This window comes from Rhinoderma darwinii, chromosome 4, assembly GCF_050947455.1.
Source record: "Rhinoderma darwinii isolate aRhiDar2 chromosome 4, aRhiDar2.hap1, whole genome shotgun sequence".
NCBI classification, from domain to species: Eukaryota; Metazoa; Chordata; class Amphibia; order Anura; family Rhinodermatidae; genus Rhinoderma; species Rhinoderma darwinii.
In genome coordinates, this window is record NC_134690.1 from 24,276,374 (window position 1) to 24,298,191 (window position 21,818).

The 21,818-nt window shown below is 43.5% G+C and overlaps 1 protein-coding gene across 3 annotated transcripts in view; it reads left to right on the plus strand.

The window, feature by feature from the left end:
- The window catches only part of LOC142759068 (cytochrome P450 2K1-like), a 78,407-nt gene that overhangs the window by 25,627 nt on the left and 30,962 nt on the right, over positions 1-21,818 (plus strand). The gene's annotated exons all lie outside the window — the stretch shown is intronic.

Below are 21,818 nucleotides of genomic sequence, written 5' to 3' on the forward strand. Positions count from 1 at the left end.
TCCTCTCTTTCAGAGACTATTGTTCTCAAGTTTCGCCTGTAGGATCGGCTGAAGATACTTATACACTGATCTTGAAATACTTATCTGACTTTTCTCATTTTTTATAAAACAATTTACTCTGTCTATAAAATCATATCATGTTCCATCCTTTCATTATTCGCTATTTAAATAAACATCATCCTCTACGATAGAGTGGCCCCATATATATATATATATATATATATATATGCTATAGAATATACGCATTGATACAATATTTAAATAATCCTCGTTCTCTTCTGCAATAGGAGTATAAGAGGGGATCCGATATATATCGTTATGGGGATGTGTCACATATATACACAATATACTGTATTTTCAGCCATATAAATGCTTTATGCACCATATATTGCTAGAATCGCATTAAATATCTATATAGTTGATTATCTTCACTTACCAGTCGAGTAATGTCCGTTTAAGATGGATACGTAGTATGGGAAAACAGACTTGCCCTCTTTCAAGATGGCGATGTGCATTGTGAGTATCACGCATGCGCGAATTGACGTTATGCTTCATAATGCACACTAACATCTAATAGGATGTGACGTAGTCTACGGACATGCGCAGTGGAGAGTGTGAGACGCCATCAGCCGATCCAGCGAGGTTAGGATGTTTTTAATGTTTAATAATAATCACTTGCTGTGATATTGTTCACATGTCACTACACATATGTAGCCTATCATATTGATTGGCCTTATTAATGTAATATGTTGTTTACACCATTCACATGCAATATTTTATATGTATATCCCTATGTATATATGACTATATCCATAAGGGATCTTACTGACACAATATTGTGTATGTTTACCTTACGGTTTTTTCACTATTTTATGAAATGTGTGTAATTGGTTTTGTGATTTTGAACTGGATATATATGTGCTTTGTGTGTCACACTGTCATGCTTGAGAAAGGCTCACACTGAGCTGAAACGTCGCACGAGGAATAAAAGGATCTTTTTCCAAATATTTGGTAGTGCTGCCTCACTTTCTTTGGGGTTGGCGGTTCAGTCATCGTCACAAGTAAAAGAACGCTGCGTACATCATTATCTGTTTAATAATTGTGACTGGAAGTTTTGACGGAGCCTCTAACCCAAATATTACGTGAGACTTACCCATTCATAACTAAAAGTCTGTTCACATGTGTATCAGACACTTATTAAAGAGGATCTGTCACCAGTTCTAAGTAACAAATGCCATATCTCATCTGACGTCACCCTAAGGCTAAGTTCACATCTGCGTCAGGCCTCCGTTCAGGCGTTCCGTCTGAGTTTCCGTCAGAACGGAACCCTGACTGAAACAAATGGAAACCATAGGTTTCCATTTGCATCACCATTGATTTCAATGGTAACGGATTTGGTGCAAATGGTTTCCGGTTGTCTCCGTTGTGTAAGGGTTCCGTGGTTTTGACAGAAGCAATACCGTAGTCCACTGCACTATTCATTCAGTCAAAATGATGGAACCCTTACACAACGGGTACAAACGTAAACCATTTTAACCGGATCCGTCTCCGTTGTGTCAGTCAGGGTTTTGCTCCTGGGTTTCCCTGATGGAAAGCTCAGACGAACCCATGAACGTAGCCCTGACGCAGATGTGAACGAAGCCTTAGCATTTTGGGGTTTGTTTTGTCAAAATCGGTTCAGCCGTTCTAGAGATATAAGCCGAATTAGTTATATGCAGCCACGGGGTGTTTCTGTGTGCAGAGAGAGAATATTACTACCATCGCCATGGCTAGTATAGCCTAACACCAAAATGCTAGAACATCAGATTAGATATGGCATTTGGTTACTTAAAACTAGTGACAGATCCTCTTTAACCCTTTCACGACCAAGGACGAAAATGCACGTCCTGGTCGGCTGCTAGTTCCCGCACCAGGCCGTTCATTTTCATCAGTATTTAAAACTGTCACTCTGTGTAAACACAGAGTGACAGGCGCGCGCTAACAGCTGTCCTAGACAGCTGACATATCAGTCTCGCCGGACAGCGGACCATCGCCGCTGCTTTCGGCAGTTAACCCCTTAAGTGCGGCGACAGATTGCCGTCGCCGCATTTAAGTGGTTTGAAGCACATCGGCAGCCCCCACGAAGTGATCGTGGGGGCTACCAATGCTTGTCGTGGCAATCGGAGGTCAGACAATGACCTCCGGGGTTGCCATGTACGGAAGCCTCGGAGGAGCAGCCTCCGGCCGTTCCTCCGATGCTTCCTGTCAGTGTGACTGTTACGTCAAAATGACAGTTAGAGTACATTACACTACGTGTGTAGTGTAATGTACTCAAAGCTGCAAGTCTCAATGTCCCCTAGTGGGACAAGTGAAAAAAGTAAAAATAAGTAATAAAGGTTTTTTTAAAAAAAGTGTAAAAATGAGTTTATAAGTTCTATAAACCAAAAATGCTTTTTTTTCCCTATAATAAGACTTTTATTATAGAAAAAAAATGAACACGTTAAAAAAGTACACATATTTGGTATCGCCGCGTTCGTAACGAACCCAACTATAAAACTGTAATGTTATTTTTCCCGCACGATGAACACTCCCAAAAAAATCAATCAAAAACTACAGAATCTTTTTTTTTGGTCACCACCGCTCCCTAAATAAAGAATAAAAAGTAATCAAAAAAAAAAAAAAATCGCATGTACACCAAAATGGTACCAATGAAAACTACAGATTGTCCCGCAACAAATAAGCACTCACACGGCTCCGGTGGTGAAAAAATAACAAAAATCCTGGCTCTCAGAATATGGCGACGCAAAATGTGCAGAGTGTCCAAAAGCGGGTAACATCCGACACCATTTATCAGTGCGACACCGACCACACTTCTATGAATTATTATTTATTTACCGCATTATTATACCCTCTTATTATGCCCTGATGTGCTCCGCACAGCTCACATATACCCGGATGTACTCTGCACATATTACATATACCCTGATGTACTCTGCACATATTACATATACCCTGATGTACTCCTCACAGTTTACATATACCCTGATGTACTCCGCACAGATTACATATACCCTGATGTACTCCTCACATATTACATATACCCTGATGTACTCCTCACATATTACATATATCCTGATGTACTCCGCACAGCTTACATATACCCTGATGTACTCCGCACAGATTACATATACCCTGATGTACTCCGCACAGATTACATATATCCTGATGTACTCCGCACAGATTACATATACCCTGATGTACCCGCACAGCTTACATATACCCTGATGTACTCCTCACAGATTACATATACCCTGATGTACTCCTCACAGCTTACATATACCCTGATGTACTCCGCACAGATTACATATACCCTGATGTACTCCACACATATTACATATACCCTGATGTACTCCGCACATATTACATATACCCTGATGTACTCCGCACAGTTTACATATACCCTGATGTACTCCTCACATATTACATATACCCTGATGTACTCCTCACAGCTTACATATACCCTGATGTACTCCTCACAGCTTACATATACCCTGATGTACTCCACACATATTACATATACCCTGATGTACTCCGCACAGATTACATATAACCTGATGTACTCCGCACATATTACATATACCCTGATGTACTCCACACATATTACATATACCCTGATGTACTCCTCACATATTACATATACCCTGATGTACTCCACACATATTACATATACCCTGATGTACTCCGCACAGATTACATATACCCTGATGTACTCCTCACATATTACATATACCCTGATGTACTCCTCACATATTACATATACCCTGATATACTCCGCACAGATTACATATACCCTGATGTACTCCGCACAGATTACATATACCCTGATGTACTCCGCACAGATTACATATACCCTGATGTACTCCGCACATATTACATATACCCTGATGTACTCTGCACTTATTACATATACCCTCATGGACTCCACACAGCTTACATATACCCTGATGTACTCCTCACATATTACATATACCATGATGTACTCCTCACAGTTTACATATACACTGATGTACTCCGCACATATTACATATACCCTGATGTACTCCGCACACCTTACATATAACCTGATGTACTCCTCACAGCTTACATATACCATGATGTATTCCGCACAGATTACATATACCCTGATGTACTCCGCACAGCTTACATATACCCTGATGTACCCCTCACATATTACATATACCCTGATGTACTCCTCACATATTACATATACCCTGATTTACTCCGCCCAGCTTACATATACCCTGATATACTCCACACAGCTTACATATACCATGATGTATTCCGCACAGATTACATATACCCTGATGTACTCCGCACAGCTTACATATACCCTGATGTACCCCTCACATATTACATATACCCTGATGTACCCCTCACATATTACATATACCCTGATTTACTCCGCCCAGCTTACATATACCCTGATATACTCCGCACAGATTACATATACCCTGATATACTCCGCACAGATTACATATACCCTGATGTACTCCGCACATATTACATATACCCTGATGTACTCCTCACATATTACATATACCCTGATGTACTCCTCACAGCTTACATATACCCTGATGTACTCCGCGCAGCTTACATATACCCTGATGTACCCCACACAGATTACATATACCCTGATGTACCCCTCACATATTACATATACCCTGATTTACTCCGCCCAGCTTACATATACCCTGATATACTCCGCACAGATTACATATACCCTGATATACTCCGCACAGATTACATATACCCTGATGTACTCCGCACATATTACATATACCCTGATGTACTCCTCACATATTACATATACCCTGATGTACTCCTCACAGCTTACATATACCCTGATGTACTCCGCGCAGCTTACATATACCCTGATGTACCCCACACAGATTACATATACCCTGATGAACTCCTCACATATTACATATACCCTGATGTACTCCTCACAGCTTACATATACCCTGAAGTACTCCGCACAGCTTACATAAACCCTGATGTACTCCGCACAGATTACATATACCCTGATGTACTCCGCACAGCTTACATATACCCTGATGTACCCCTCACATATTACATATACCCTGATGTACCCCTCACATATTACATATACCCTGATTTACTCCGCCCAGCTTACATATACCCTGATATACTCCGCACAGATTACATATACCCTGATGTACTCCGCACATATTACATATACCCTGATGTACTCCTCACATATTACATATACCCTGATGTACTCCTCACAGCTTACATATACCCTGAAGTACTCCGCACAGCTTACATATACCCTGATGTACTCCGCACATATTACATATACCCTGATGTACTCCTCACATATTACATATACCCTGATGTACTCCACACAGCTTACATATACCCTGATGTACTCCACACAGTTTACATATACCCTGATGTACTCCACACAGATTACATATACCCTGATGTACTCCGCCCAGCTTACATATACCCTGATGTATTCCTCACATATTACATATACCCTGATGTAGTCCGCACAGCTTACATATACCCTGATGTACTCCTCACATATTACATATATCCTGATGTACTCCACACAGCTTACATATACCCTGATGTACTCCGCACAGCTTACATATACCCTGATGTACTCTTCACATATTACATATATCCTGATGTACTCCGCACAGCTTACATATACACCCTGATGTACTCCGCACAGCTTACATATACCCTGATGTACTCCGCCCAGCTTACATATACCCTGATGTACTCCGCACAGCTTATATATACCCTGATGTACTCCTCACAGATTACATATACCCTGATGTACTCCTCACATATTACATATACCCTGATGTACTCCTCACATATTACATATACCCTGATGTACTCCTCACATATTACATATACCCTGATGTACTCCTCACATATTACATATACCCTGATGTACTCCGCACAGCTTACATACACCCTGATGTACTCCTCACATATTACATATACCCTGATGTACTCCTCACAGCTTACATATACCCTGATGTACTCCTCATATATTACATATACCCTGATGTACTACACACATATTACATATACCCTGATGTACTCCTCACATATTACATACACCCTGATGTACTCCTCACAGATTACATATACCCTGATGTACTCCGCACAGCTTACATATGCCCTGATGTACTACACACATATTACATATACCCTGATGTGCTCCGCACAGCTCACATATACCCTGATGTACTCCGCACAGATTACATATGCCCCCACATCATAACTGAAATACCAGCGAAACCCAAAACAAAACTACTGCCAAGCAAAATCTGCGCTCCAAAAGCAAAATGGTGCTCCCTCCCTTCTGAGCCCTGCAGCGTGCCCAAGCAGCAGTTTGTGCCAACATATATGGCATCGCCATACCCGAGAGAACCCGCTTAACGTTTTATGAGGTATTTGTCTTCTGTGGCACAAACTGGGCACAACATATTATGCACTAAAATGGCGTATCAGTGGAAAATTGCAATTTTCACTTTGAACCATCCGCTGCGCATTAACCCCTTTGCGCACTATGACTTAATTGCCCGTCATGTTGCGGGGGTTGATGTATGGAGCCGTCTCACGTGCGGAGGCCGCTCCATACTCTGCGGGTGTCAGCTGTGTATTACAGCTGACACCCGGCACTAACGGACAGGAACAGCGATCGCGCTGTTACAGAAGCCTGTAAGAATAACAATATACTGCAATACATTAGTATTGCAGTGTATTGTACCAGTGATCCAATGATTGCTGGATCAAGTCCCCTAAGGGGATTAATAAAATGTGTAGAAGAATTATAGTTATTAGTAGAGAGATTTTTTTTTTTTTTTTAAAGTTAAAAAAAAAACACCTTTTCCCATTTTTTCTTCTAAATCCAATTGTACAGTGGGGCCTAAAACATTTTCAAGCAAAACATGAGTCCTGAAAGCCTCCGGGTGCTCCCTTCTTTGGGGCCCTGCCGTGTGTCCAAACAACGCATTAGGGCCACAATGTGGGTATTTTTTAAAACAGGAGAAACAGGGTGATAGATTTTGGGGTGTGTTTCTTCATTTTCATGTTCGCTTTACAAAGAAATCGGTCTTCAATCTAATACTTTTATGAAAAAAGTGAAATTATTTTTTTCACCTGTTATGCATTAAATTTAGCAAAAAACTGTGGGGTCAAAATACTTACTATACCCCTAAATAAATACCTTATGGGGTCTAGTTTTCTAAATGGGGTCATTTGTTGGGGTTTCCATCACTCTGAGACGTATGAGCCTCTGAAAACCTGGCTTGGTGCAGGAAAACAAAATGTACTTCAAAATTTATAAAATTATTATTCAATTTGTAAGTCCTCTAAATTGCTGAAAATTTATTTTATTTTTTCAAAAGTGCTGCCAAAATAGAGTAAAGAGATGGAAATATATATTTAATTAAAAAAATTGTACAGTATGTGTGTACATATGTGACATATTGCAGTTAAAAATAGGGGAAAATGGTAATTTTTACAAAATTTCTTCCATTTTTTTATTTTTTAATCAATTTCCGCAAATTGTATCAGTCTACTTTTACCACTAAAATAAAGTACAACATGTGACGAAAAAACAATGTCAGAATTACTTGGATATTCAAAACTTTCACAGAGTTATTCTCTGATAAAGTCAGACATACCAGATTTGACAAATCTGGCTTGGTCATTAAGGTACAAACAGGCCCGGTCATTAAGGGGTTAAATAGTTTCCATTGTAGATTTCTGTCATAAATGGTAGAAATCCAGCTCAACATGCCGCACTAATCCAGTAAAATGTTGGACACAACAAAGAAAACATGATAGACTCCATTATAGTAAATGTGGTGCATCTGGCAGAGGTCGTGTCTCTCATGTGACAAATTTGGAACCGCTGTCATTTTAACTAATCTGTGCCTATGGGGCCAAAAAAAAAATGGAAATGAGAAGACAGACGAGACCCAGTCAAAACATTCAAATCAACGAAGTGTCCATCTTCACAATTTTTTACCAGTCTTGATGCCCACATGTTGAGGCCAGTCTCAACGCTACTAAGTAGGATAAGGGCTATCCCCCCTCTATATGTTGGCAGTGTGAAATGAGTGGCCCAAAGTCATACCCTTTAAAAATACCACTTATTAAAATCTGAGAAAATTGCCCAATTTGATGCCAGCTTTGAAGCCCAGAACCTGTTTGGGCCAGGCTGATCTCAACTGATTTTGATGCAGGGCATTCCTCTCTGTATGTTGGCAGTGAGAGATTAGTGGCCCAAAGTCATTTAACCCTTTAAAAATACCAGTTACTTATTCACATCTGGAAAAAGTGTACGTATAACCACTTTGATACCAGCATTCATGCCCAGAACATGTTCGGGCCAGGCTTAACTCTTCTGACTCTTTATGCGGGGCATTCCTCTCTATATGTTGGCAGTGTGAGATTAGTGGCCCAAAGTCATTTAACTCTTCAAAAACATCAGTTACTTATTAAAGTCTGGAAAATGTATCCGTCTACCCACATTGATGGAAGCTTTCATGCCCAGAACATGTTCGGGCCAGGCTGAACTCGACTGATTTTGATGCGGGGCATTCCTCTCTGTATTTTGGCAGTGTGAAATGAGTGGCCCAAAGCCATTTAACCCTTTAAAAATACTAGTTAGTTAGTCAAATTTGGAAAAAGTGCACATCTAACCACTTTGATGCCAGCTTTCATGCCCAGAACCTGTTCAGGTCAGGTTGATCTCTACTGAGTTTGATGTGGGTCATTCCTCTCTGTATGTTGGCAGTCTGAGATCAGTGGGCCAAATTTATTTAACACTATAAATCACACTTTGTATTGCCCACTTTGATGGCCATTTTTGTGACAGCTCTTTCTGTTTTTAGGCTGTTTTATAGTGTTTTCACCTCTGGCAAGCTTAGTGCAACATATTTTATTATTAACATAAGATTTCCCTTTAATATGTTCATAAAAAAACAAAAATACTGAAAGGGGAAAGGCGTACAGTATCAGGCCTACAGTGAGTTTGTTGTTCTGTTACTGAGATTTATTTTGGAGCACAATTTCTTCCTTTTTGATCAGAAGATCTACCACCAACTCAGAGGAGTGGCGATGGGGAGCCCATGTGCCCCCACATATGCCAATTTATACCTGGGTTGGTGGGAAAAAGAGTTTGTCTTTAATGAAATAATGGACATCATGCATCCTATTATGGATTAGATTTATAGATGATATTTTGATATTATGGAAAGGAACGAAGCGAGAATTTGAGGATTTTAAATAGTGGGTTGAGAGGAAGTTATAGATGTGGCTCATGCACAGCATGTGCCTCGATTCTATGCAGTAAGAACTTTAAAAGTACGAGGACTGGGAGGGATTTTGAGAACAGATCATACATCAACTGCAAGACTAAAGGGATTGTATATTTAATTACCTCTGGTTGTCAGTTACAATACATTGGCAAAACCAAGAGTGAATTCAGAAGAACGATTCGTGACCATACAGGTGACATAAGGAGAAAAAAGGACACTCCAGTGTCCCGTCATGTATGGGAATGCCATCATGGCGATTCCCTGACCCTGAAATTCCAAGTGGTTGAGCACATAAGACCGACAGTGAGAGGTGGTGACCATGATAAAGGATCTTACAAAAGGAGGCACAGTGGATTTATCGTATGCAGACCCAGGGCCGCCATCAGGGGGGTATTAGGGATAGTGGTGTGAGGGGCCCGGCCAAACCTAACTGAAAGGGGGGCCCGGCAACTGCCGCAACATTCTTTTGGTAGGAAAAAACGGGCCCCTGTAATGGGGCCCGTTTTTTTCACCAAAAGAATGTCGTGAGCTGCTGCTGCTGCGGGCCCCCTCCCCTCGTCATGGGGGGCCGTCAAACAGTCCGCCCGCGCGCGCGCACCCGATCGCGCGCACAAGGAAACTCCCGCGCGTGCGCACTCGCGAGCGCGCACCCACGAACGCCCGCACCCGCGATCGGCCGCGCGCGCACCCGCGATCGGCCGCGCGCGCACCCGCGATCGGCCGCGCGCGCACCCGCGAACGAAGCGCGCGCAGCCGCGGACACACATGGACAAAACTTACCTGGAGCCTGGCTGGAGGTGAAGGACTGGACGTCTGGACCGAAGACCTCGCCTGGAAGACATCGCCGGAAGAGGACTTGAGTGGGAGCAGCTCTTCTGACACGGTGAGTAAATTATCTCAAAGTGCTGATCATTTATGGCCCTGTTCACACAGTATTTTGCAGGCAAAAAAAAATCTGCCTCAAAATTCCTTAAAGAATTTTGAGGCAGATTTTGACCTGCCCACACTATCTTGCCGCGTTTTTTTGCTGCGTTTTTTGCCCGCTGCGATTGAGGACAGCAGACAAAAAACGCAGCGAAAATGCATTTTCTGCCTCCCATTGATTTCGATGGGAGGTCAGAGGCGGAACCGCGGCAAGAAAGGACGTGCTGATTTTTCTTTTTTCCGCGACTGGCTCCCATTGATTTCAGATTAAATCAATGTGAGGCGGTTTTGGAAGTTGTTTGGTGCTGATTCTGACGCAGTGTCCGAGTCAATATCAAGGCCCAAAAACTCTGTGAACTGGGCCTTATTGTTAGGGCTTATTCAGACGAACGTGTAATACATCCGTGCAACGTGCGTGATTTTCACGGGCCTCGCACGGTCCTATGTTACTCTATGGGGCCGTGCGGACTGTCAGTGATTTTCACGCGCCTGGCACGGACCTATGTTACTCTATGGGGTCGTGCAGACGGTCAGTGATTTTCATACAAACAGTGTCATAATGATGGCGGCTGCGCGAAAATCACGCAGCCGCGCATCATACGCTGCTGACACACGGAGCTCTTATGGATCTTTTGCATGCGCAAAACGCCACGTTTTTTGCGCGTGCAAAAAGCACATGCTCGTGTGAATCCGGCCTCAGGGTAGGAACACACTAGGCATGAACACTGCGGATTTTATGCAACACATTTTATTGTGGACAATCCGCAGCGTATCACAGTCGCAGCAGAGTGGATGAGGTTTAAACAAATCTCATTCACACGCTGCAAAAAAAATGGACCTGCCGTGTGGCTTTTTAAGCCGCAGCATGTCAATGTATTCTGTGGGATCGCTGCTCCTCTGTTGCGGAAATGCTGCGGTTCTGCAGCAAAAATCACAAATGAGAAAAAAAAAAGGTACTTTTTTAAATTGATAAAGTTTAGACTTGCCCCGGCCGTAGTCCTGGTGACGCGATCCTCTATTCTTAGCGCAGCCCCGCCTCCTGTCATGACGTTTCATCCCATGTGACTGCTGCAGGTCACATGGTCTACAGCGTCATCCCAGGAGGCGGGGCTACGTTCAGAAGAGAGAGACGTGTCACCAGGACTACGGCCGGGGCAAGTCTAAACTTTTTTTTCCCTGCAGGATTCCCGCAGCGGACACGCCTCACCAAACCTGCGCCACTATTTGGTGCGGTTTTGCTGGCAGAATTCCCTGCGGCTACCGGGGCGGATAAGCTGTGTAGTTTTACTCAGCATATCCGCCTAGTGTGTCCCTTATGATGTCGCTCCTGGAGCTGCTGCCGGTCTCTAAATAGGCAGTTGGTTCAGTAGAATTTGGAATTATTTTTTTTTGTGAACCAGCTTAAAATAATACAAAACTTTTGTGTTAGGGCCTGTTCACATCACCGTTCGCTTCTGTTCCGGGGTTCCGTCTGAGGTTTCTGTCGGGTGAACCCCGCAACGGAAAGTGAAAGCACAGCTTCCGTTTCCATCACCATTAGCGCAGTCGACTCCGCTATTGATTCCGTCCGAAAACCAGCCGCAATGGTGACGAACGGAAACCATTAGCGATGTTTCCGTCACCATTGAGATCAATGGTGACTGAAACGGAAGCTGTGCTGTCACTTTCACTTTCCGTTGCGGGGTTCACCCGACAGAAACCTCAGACGGAACGGAAGCGAACGGTGATGTGAACAGGCCCTAACACAAAAGTTTTGTATTATTTTAAGCTGGTTCACAAAAAAAAATAATTCCAAATTCTACTGAACCAACTGCCTATTTAGAGACCGGCAGCAGCTCCAGGAGCGACATCATAAGGGACACACTAGGCGGATATGCTGAGTAAAACTACACAGCTTATCCCGGGAGTCGCAGGGAATTCAGCCAGCAAAACCGCACCAAATAGTGCCGCAGGTTTGGTGAGGCGTGTCCGCTGCGGGAATCCTGCAGGGAAAAAAAAGTTTAGACTTGCCCCGGCCGTAGTCCTGGTGACGCGTCTCTCTCTTCTGAACGTAGCCCCGCCTCCTGGGATGACGCTGTAGACCATGTGACCTGCAGCAGTCACATGGGATGAAACGTCATGACAGGAGGCCGGGCTGCGCTAAGAATAGAGGATCGCGTCACCAGGACTACGGCCGGGGCAAGTCTAAACTTTTTTATAAATTTTAAAAAGTGCCTTTTTTTTTTTTTCTCGTGTGATTTTTGCGGCAGAACCGCAGCATTTCCGCAACAGAGGAGCAGCGATTCCACAGAATACATTGACACGCTGCGACTTAAAAAGCCAAAAGCCACACTGCAGGTCCATTTTTTTTGCAGCGTGTGGGTGAGATTTGTTCTAATCTCACCCACTCGGCTGCGACTGTGATACGCTGCGGATTATCCACAATAAAATGTGTTGCATAAAATCCGCAGCGTTCATGCCTAGTGTGTTCCTACCCTAAGGCCGGATTCACACAAGCGTGTGCTTTTTGCACGCGCAAAAACGTGGCGTTTTGCGCTTGCAAAAGGTCCATAACAGCTCCGTGTGTCAGCAGCGTATGATGCGCGGCTGCGTGATTTTCGCGCAGCCGCCATCATTATGACACTCTGTTTGTATGTTTGTAGCACGTGGTGCTTTTCTGTTTTCATTCATAGTTTATACGGCTGCGGAAGTGCTGGGCGGGATTTTCACACACCCATTGACTTCAATGGGTGCGTGATGCGCGAACAATGCACAAATATCGGACATGTCGTGAGTTTTACGCAGCGGACACACGGACACACGCTGCATGAAAATCACTGACAGTCTGCACGGCCCCATAGAGTAACACAGGTCCGTGCGAGGCGAGTGAAAATCACACACGTTGCACGGATGTATTACACGTTCGTCTGAATAAGCCCTAACAATAAGGCCCAGTTCACAGAGTTTTTGGCCCTTGATATTGACTCGGACACTGCGTCAGAATCAGCACCAAAAAACTTCCAAAACCGCCTCCCATTGATTTAATCTGAAATCAATGGGAGCCAGTCGCGGAAAAAAGAAAAAGCAGCACGTCCTTTCTTGCCGCGGTTCCGCCTCTGACCTCCCATCGAAATCAATGGGAGGCAGAAAATGCATTTTTCGCTGGGTTTTCTGTCTGCTGTCCTCAATCGCCGCAGGCAAAAAACGCGGCAAGATAGTGTGGGCAGGTCAAAATCTGCCTCAAAATTCGGTGCGCGGTTCCAGGCGGTCGCCGGTGCGCATGCACGGGAGTTTGCGGGTGCGCGTGATCGGTCGCACGGGCGGCGGTGTTTGACGGCCCCCATGCTACCCAGGGCCGCCATCAGGGGGGGTATTAGGGGTACTGATGTGAGAGGCTCGGCCAAACCTAATTGAAAGGGGGGCCCGCAGCTCACGACATTCTTTTGGTGAAAAAAACGGGCCCCATTGCAGGGGCCTGTTTTTTTTCTACCAAAGGCAAGTCGCGGCAGTTTGCCGGGCCCCCCTTTCAATTAGGTTTGGCCGGGCCTCTCACATCAGTACCCCTAATACCCCCCCCCTGATGGCGGCCCTGGGTAGCATGATATAGTGCTGGACGGAGTACCGTTAACAGGCGGTGCCACGGTAGGGGGGCCCCGAAAATTTAGCTGTAGGGGGCCCTGAAATTCCTGATGGCGGCCCTGTGCAGACCATCGGCCCGTCAGGTCTTAATGAACAGATCTCCTACGCTTGATTCCTCTGACTGTACAGAACCGATAAAAACAAGGGGACATATACAAAAACACCGAAAAAGGCCATACTTACAAATGGACACAGCCAGGTCAGAAACGCTGATGGAGTGAGCAGGTGCTTTAAATAATAATAGCCACTCCCACTAGTCTTGAGGGGAGTGGTGTGTGGTGCATGGGATGTGTAGTAAGATATAATAAATGAATAGTGTGTGTGCAAGTGTAATACTATAAGTGAAATATAGGGGGCAGTAATGAGTGAAGTGCCTCAATAGAAATAAATGGATAATGGGGTGCAAGTGAGTGAAACATGGAGGGATAGTGTGTACGTCATGAAGCACAACGTGTATAGCCAGGTAGAAGCCTATTTGTGACGCCTTGATAATTTATAGAGCGGGCTACCCTGCTTGCTATGCCAAACAACAACACACCATGCTCTCCCAGCATCAAAGACCCGGCTGTGTCCAAGAGAAGCGAATATACATAATAATGAAAAATACCTGGGGTATTGGTAATCATTTTGGCCAAAAGGACGCAAGCTCGCAATCCACGACAAGGATCCCCAGACTTGCGAGTCCCTAACTCCTAAACTGGAACAGAACGTTCCTGATGCACAAACAGAACCGATAAAAACACAGGGACATATACAAAAACACCGAAAAAGGCCATACTTACAAATGGACACAGCCAGGTCAGAAACGCTGATGGAGAGTGAGCAGGTGCTTTAAATAATAATAGCCACTCCCACTAGTCTTGAGGGGAGTGGTGTGTGGTGCATGGGATGTGTAGTAAGAAATAATAAATGAATAGTGTGTGTGCAAGTGTAATACTATAAGTGAAATATAGGGGGCAGTAATGAGTGAAGTGCCTCAATAGAAATAAATGGATAATGGGGTGCAAGTGAGTGAAACATGGAGGGATAGTGTGTACGTCATGAGGCACAACGTGTATAGCCAGGTAGAAGCCTATTTGTGACGCCTTGATAATTCATAGAGCGGGCTACCGTGCTTGCTATGCCAAACAACAACACACCATGCTCTCCCAGCATCAAAGACCCGGCTGTGTCCAAGAGAAGCGAATATGCTTTAAATAATAATAGCCACTCCCACTAGTCTTGAGGGGAGTGGTGTGTGGTGCATGGGATGTGTAGTAAGAAATAATAAATGAATAGTGTGTGTGCAAGTGTAATACTATAAGTGAAATATAGGGGGCAGTTTTGAGTGAAGTGCCTCAATAGAAATAAATGTATAATGGGGTGAGTTAGGGACTCGCAAGTCTGGGGATCCTTGTCGTGGATTGCGAGCTTTCGTCCTTTTGGCCAAAATGATCACTAATACCCCAGGTATTTTTCATTATTATGTATATTCGCTTCTCTTGGACACAGCCGGGTCTTTGATGCTGGGAGAGCATGGTGTGTTGTTGTTTGGCATAGCAAGCAGGGTAGCCCGCTCTATGAACTATCAAGGCGTCACAAATAGGCTTCTACCTGGCTATACACGTTGTGCCTCATGACGTACACACTATCCCTCCATGTTTCACTCACTTGCACCCCATTATCCATTTATTTCTATTGAGGCACTTCACTCATTACTGCCCCCTATATTTCACTTATAGTATTACACTTGCACACACACTATTCATTTATTATTTCTTACTACACATCCCATGCACCACACACCACTCCCCTCAAGACTAGTGGGAGTGGCTATTATTATTTAAAGCACCTGCTCGCCCTTTCATCAGCATTTCTGGCCTGGCTGTGTCCATTTGTAAGTATGGCCTTTTTCTGTGTTTTTGTATATGTCCCCTTGTTTTTATCGGTTCTGTTTGTGCATCAGGAACGTTCTGTTCCAGTTTATGAGTTAGGGACTCGCAAGTCTGGGGATCCTTGTCGTGGATTGCGAGCTTGCGTCCTTTTGGCCAAAATGATTACCAATACCCCAGGTATTTTTCATTATTATGTATATTCGCTTCTCTTGGACACAGCCAGGTCTTTGATGCTGGGAGAGCATGGTGTGTTGTTGTTTGGCATAGCAAGCAGGGTAGCCCGCTCTATGAATTATCAAGGCGTCACAAATAGGCTTCTACCTGGCTATACACGTTGTGCCTCATGACGTACACACTATCCCTCCATGTTTCACTCACTTGCACCCCATTATCCATTTATTTCTATTGAGGCACTTCACTCATTACTGCCCCCTATATTTCACTTATAGTATTACACTTGCACACACACTATTCATTTATTATTTCTTACTACACATCCCATGCACAACACACACCACTCCCCTCAAGACCAGTGGGAGTGGCTATTATTATTTAAAGCACCTGCTCACTCCATCAGTGTTTCTGACCTGGCTGTGTCCATTTGTAAGTATGGCCTTTTTCGGTGTTCTTCCTCTGACTGTGTTTCACCTAATAGTCATGATATACTCGGGTCTCCTATCCCCCCCCCCCTTATCCAATTTCCACCTGCTCTGCATAGTGTGAGTAATTAGGAGAAATTCATTGTGCTTTCTAGCGTGCCCCAGATACTCGTATGCACGTGCTTGATAACGACTGACGTACCCTCTATTATTGATTCAATCGAACCATACTGCTATGCTGACATTATCTAGAACCCTAGGTCCTAAGTACATTATTGCTATGGTGCGGTGATCACTAATTCTTCTGCTGCACTTACCCACTGTATTCTATCCCCGCATGTGTAAACATCCGCTTGTGGATCTCCAGCGCTACCACGGACGCTTTGTCATCCAGTTCACTCTGATTGGCTAGAAAAATGTAGGCTCGCCACTATCCAGAAACGTCATGAGTGACGTGTTTACTCCGGATTGGTGGCTGGCCAGAGCTACGTCAGTGGAGCCCTTTAAAAGACCGGTGTTTCTCCGGCGCGTTCTACGGGAGGTTGAATTTGCACAAAAACCGTGCTAACCAGCACAAATATCTTTCAAACCTTAATCCCTGATGATGTATCACGTGCACTTGTGATACATTAATTCTACGCGTTTCAGTATCAGCAAGTGGCTTCAGTATTGTATACAATTAGGGGAGATCTTGGTATGGAAATATAATCTCTAATAGACCATCTCTGTCTCTTACCACCTGTCTGAGCCTGTTATATTTGTATTTGGGCTTCAAGAGCTAATTTTAAGAATTTATTAATAAAATGTATCATTTTAATCGTTCTAATCAGGCAGTGAATCAAAGCCATTTAACCCTTTAAAAATACTAGTTACTTAGTCAAATTTGGAAAAAGTGCACATCTAACCACTTTGATGCCAGGTTTCATGCCCAGAACCTGTTCAGGTCAGGTTGATCTCTACTGAGTTTGATGTGGGTCATTCCTCTCTGTATGTTGGCAGTCTGAGATCAGTGGGCCAAATTTATTTAACACTATAAATCACACTTTGTATTGCCCACTTTGATGGCCATTTTTGTGCCAGCTCTTTCTGTTTTATAGTGTTTTCACCTCTGGCAAGCTTAGTGCAACATATTTTATTATTAACATAAGATTTCCCTTTAATATGTTCATAAAAAACAAAAATACTGAAAAAGCGTATAAGCAATTGCTGAATAAAAAAAACACTTCAGCCTCATATGTGACAGCCCCTTGTGGTCATGTTCACGAACAACACATAAAGCAAGTGCTCAGTCACGTGGGGCCGGGTCGGAGCGTCATCATTTTTAGAAAAGCTCCAGCACTTCCTGAATAATTCACAAGGTTTGAACGGCACCTTTTAGTACAGAATTTTAAATTAAAGTATATTAGTAAGTTACTTCATTTCACATAAATATATTATTGCAAAGCAATTTTTGGTCTCCGGATAACCCCTTTAACAGCTGGGATCAGAGAATTCTCTGATCCCAGCCGTGACAGCCGGAGCCCAGCTGTTAATCACAGCCGGGCTCATGCTGTTGATTGCATGGTACGTGCCCCCATGATTACCGAAAGGCACATGTACGTCATGGAGCCTGAAGTTGAGGCAATCCATGACGCACATGTACTGTTTGCACGGAGCCTTAAAGGGGTATTCCCAGAATCAAAAATCATCATCTGTCCACAGGTGATAATTTTCTGATCTCTGGGACCCACACCGATTGAGAATGGGTATTCAGAATCTCCAGACGCTTTTCTCCCCCGCAGTAAGGAGGAGCTTGAATGGAGTGGCAGGTGACCATGCGCCATCCTCTCCATTCAAAGTCTCAGAGAAAGACGGAAACAGCCGAGTGACACGTACACAGCAATAACACCGCGATCTTTGGATCTAAGAACTGTGTTGCGACTAAAGTCTGTATATCTACCGTGTGTGTGTGTGTGTGTATATATATATATATATATATATATATATATAAAAAATGAAGGGGGAGCTTCTTCCACTTTACTGAAGAGATGAGATAAGATACAAATATAATGGTGGTTTCTCTTGGCTCAAATACCCACAAAATCTCTCTCAGACCGGAGCAGGCAAAACTAAATTGGGTATGATCCAACAAATACCCTAAATAACATATATAAAGTACAGTGAAGTTTACTGCTCAGACGGCACTGGTAACAGTCCAATATCATTCAGTATGGGCTCTCTCCCAGAAAAATGCAGTGGACAGTCCGCAATCCAATGAGGGTGTGGATGGTAATTCTTATCCTTGTAGTTCCACCAAGCTCCTTATCGTCTCTCTCCACATTCAAAGAACTCCTGGTAGGAAAAGGATCTTATGTCTCTAATAGATGGAAAAAGGAAGACACATAGTGCAACACCCTCTGCAAAAAGATTGCTCCACGCCAAGTTTAATCCATACTCACAGAAGTAACAAGAAATAAAAGCATCAAGGTAAGTAAAAATCTTTAACATTTCTAGGCGGCACGCCAAACACTCTCGCCCGACCCTGGGTTTCGCCCTTCCGGCTTCCTCTGGGGCATGTGTGACGTGTCTAATTAACAGGTTTATATAGCCGCATATCATTTAAATTTACATAAATTTACATACATAAAAAATGGTTAAAAAAACATATACACCCACAATGATCTCTGCAATATATAGAGATAATCTGATCTTACCATCATAATCGTATACATATATATACACTTTTATTATTTTTATATAAATGCCTAATCCCTTTAAAAATTAAAAAAAAATATATAATATATTATGCTAAACAAGCCTATTTGCCACCTTTATAGTTGGTTCGATTCCACATATCATCCCATATCCATTATATTGATTTTTATTTATATTTTATCAGTTGTTTTATATTTTTTCTGTCTATGTATAGTATTAGTAAGAGACTTGTTCACACATAGCATTTTGACCAAGGGATCTTGTCTCAGCAGAACTCAATTGTTCTGATTAGCTGCAGCTCACTGAAGCTCTGGAAGCTTTAGAGATTGGCCACAGTTCAGACTAAGTGGAAAATTAGAGACAGAAAAAATATAAAACAACTGATAAAATATAAATAAAGGTTTTGGGGGGAAAAAAATGTTCAGCAGCGTCCTACACACTCCATATGTGACTATTTCTGCTTCCTTAGTAGATCGCCTAGAACATGAAAATTTTGAAAAATTGTGGCCATTACTGTCTTAATTGGAGATCTACATAAATATTTATCATGAAAATGCTGTAGCCAAATGTAGCCAAAAGTATGTGGACACCTGACCACCACACCTATATGAGCTGGACATCCCATTCCAAATCCTTAAGCTTAAATATGGAGTTGGGCCCCTTTTGTGGCTCTAAAAGCCTCCACTGTTCCGGGAAGGATTTCCACAACACTTTGAGGTACATCTAAGAAATTTGAGACCATTCAGCCCAAAAAAACATTTGTAAGGTCAGGCGCTGATATCAGATGAGAAGGTCTGGCTCATAATCGGCATTTCAACTCATCCCAAAGGGGTTGGATGGGGTTGAGGTCAGTACTCTATGCCGCCCAGTGGCGGATTATCATTAGGGCGTTTCGGGCGGTCGCCCAGGGCCCAAGGCTCCCATGACCGCCCGAACCCCCTCATGCCCAGTGGCGTCGCTAGCACCGGAGGGAGGGGAGGACCGCACCTGTCAGGCGAGGGGAGCTTCGCTTCTACTTAGCAGCCGTGGTCTGTGCTGCTTTAGAAGCTCCCCCTCCAGCCCCCCTTCCCTGCTCTAAACATCTCTCCTCTGCTGCTAGCTGTCGGGACATGGGGGAGGGGAGACTGTCGGCGGGCTCTGTGCTGTGAGCAGGAGAAGAGCTGCAGTGAAGACATAAAAGGTAAGTGCATGTGTGTTTAATGTCCATATTCATGTGTGTTTAATGTCCATATTCATGTGTGTTTAATGTCCATATTCATGTGTTTACAAGGTGTACTTTGTGTATAATGTGCGTACTTTGTGTATAATGTGCCTACTTTGTGTACTTTGTGCATAATGTGTGTACTTTGTGTACTGTGCGTACTTTGTGCATAATGTGCGTACTTTGTACTGTGCGTACTTTGTGCATAATGTGTGTACTGTGCGTACTTTGTGATTACTTTGTGCATAATGTGCGTACTTTGTGCGTACTTTGTGCATAATGTGGTACTTTGTGTACTGTGCGTACTTTGTGCATAATGTGCGTACTTTGTGCATAATGTGCGTACTTTGTGCATTGTGTGCCTACTTTGTGTACTTTGTGCATAATGTGCGTACTTTGTGCATAATGTGCCTCCTTTGTGCATAATGTGCCTCCTTTGTGCATAATGTGCCTCCTTTGTGCATAATGTGCGTACTTTGTGCGTACTTTGTGCATAATGTGCGTACTTTGTGCATAATGTGCGTACTTGGTGCATAAAGTGCCTCCTTTGTGCATAATGTGCCTCCTTTGTGCATAATGTGCCTCCTTTGTGCATAATGTGCCTCCTTTGTGCATAATGCGCCTACTTTGTGCATAATGTGCCTACTTTGTGCATAATGTGCCTACTTTGTGCATAATGTGCCTACTTTGTGCATAATGTGCCTACTTTGTGCATAATGTGCCTCCTTTGTGCATAATGTGCCTCCTTTGTGCATAATGTGCCTCCTTTGTGCATAATGTGCCTCCTTTGTGCATAATGTGCCTCCTTTGTGCATAATGTGCCTCCTTTGTGCATAATGTGCCTACTTTGTGCATAATGTGCGTACTTTGTGCATAATGTGCCTCCTTTGTGCATAATGTGCCTCCTTTGTGCATAATGTGCCTCCTTTGTGCATAATGTGCCTCCTTTGTGCATAATGTGCCTCCTTTGTGCATAATGCGCGTACTTTGTGCATAATGCGCGTACTTTGTGCATAATGCGTGTACTTTGTGCATAATGTGCCTACCTTGTGCATAATGTGCCTACTTTGTGTACTTTGTGCATAATGTGCCTACTTTGTGCATAATGTGCGTACATTGTGCATAATGTGCCTACTTTGTGCATAATGTGCCTACTTTGTGTACTTTGTACATAATGTGCGTACTTTGTGCATAATGTGCGTACTTTGTGTACTGGGTGTACTTTGTGCATAATGTGCCTACTTTGTGTACTAGTGTTTAGGTAGTGTTAGCAATAGTTACGGCGCGGCAGGGTGGTGGTGGAGAAGGGGGGCCCAAGTTTGGGTAACAGCCCAGGGCCCATGGTCTTCTTAATCCGCCACTGATGCCGCCACTCGAGTTCCTCCATACAAAACTCCTCACACCATGTATTTATGGAGCTCAGGGGCACAGTCATGATGGAATACAAAAAGGACTTGGAAGCTACAATTGTCTATACAGTACAAGTAAAAATGTAGGAAATTTAGATGTAGGCGAAATCGAGGGTGTCCATTGCCATTGCTGTGGTTATGGTCTC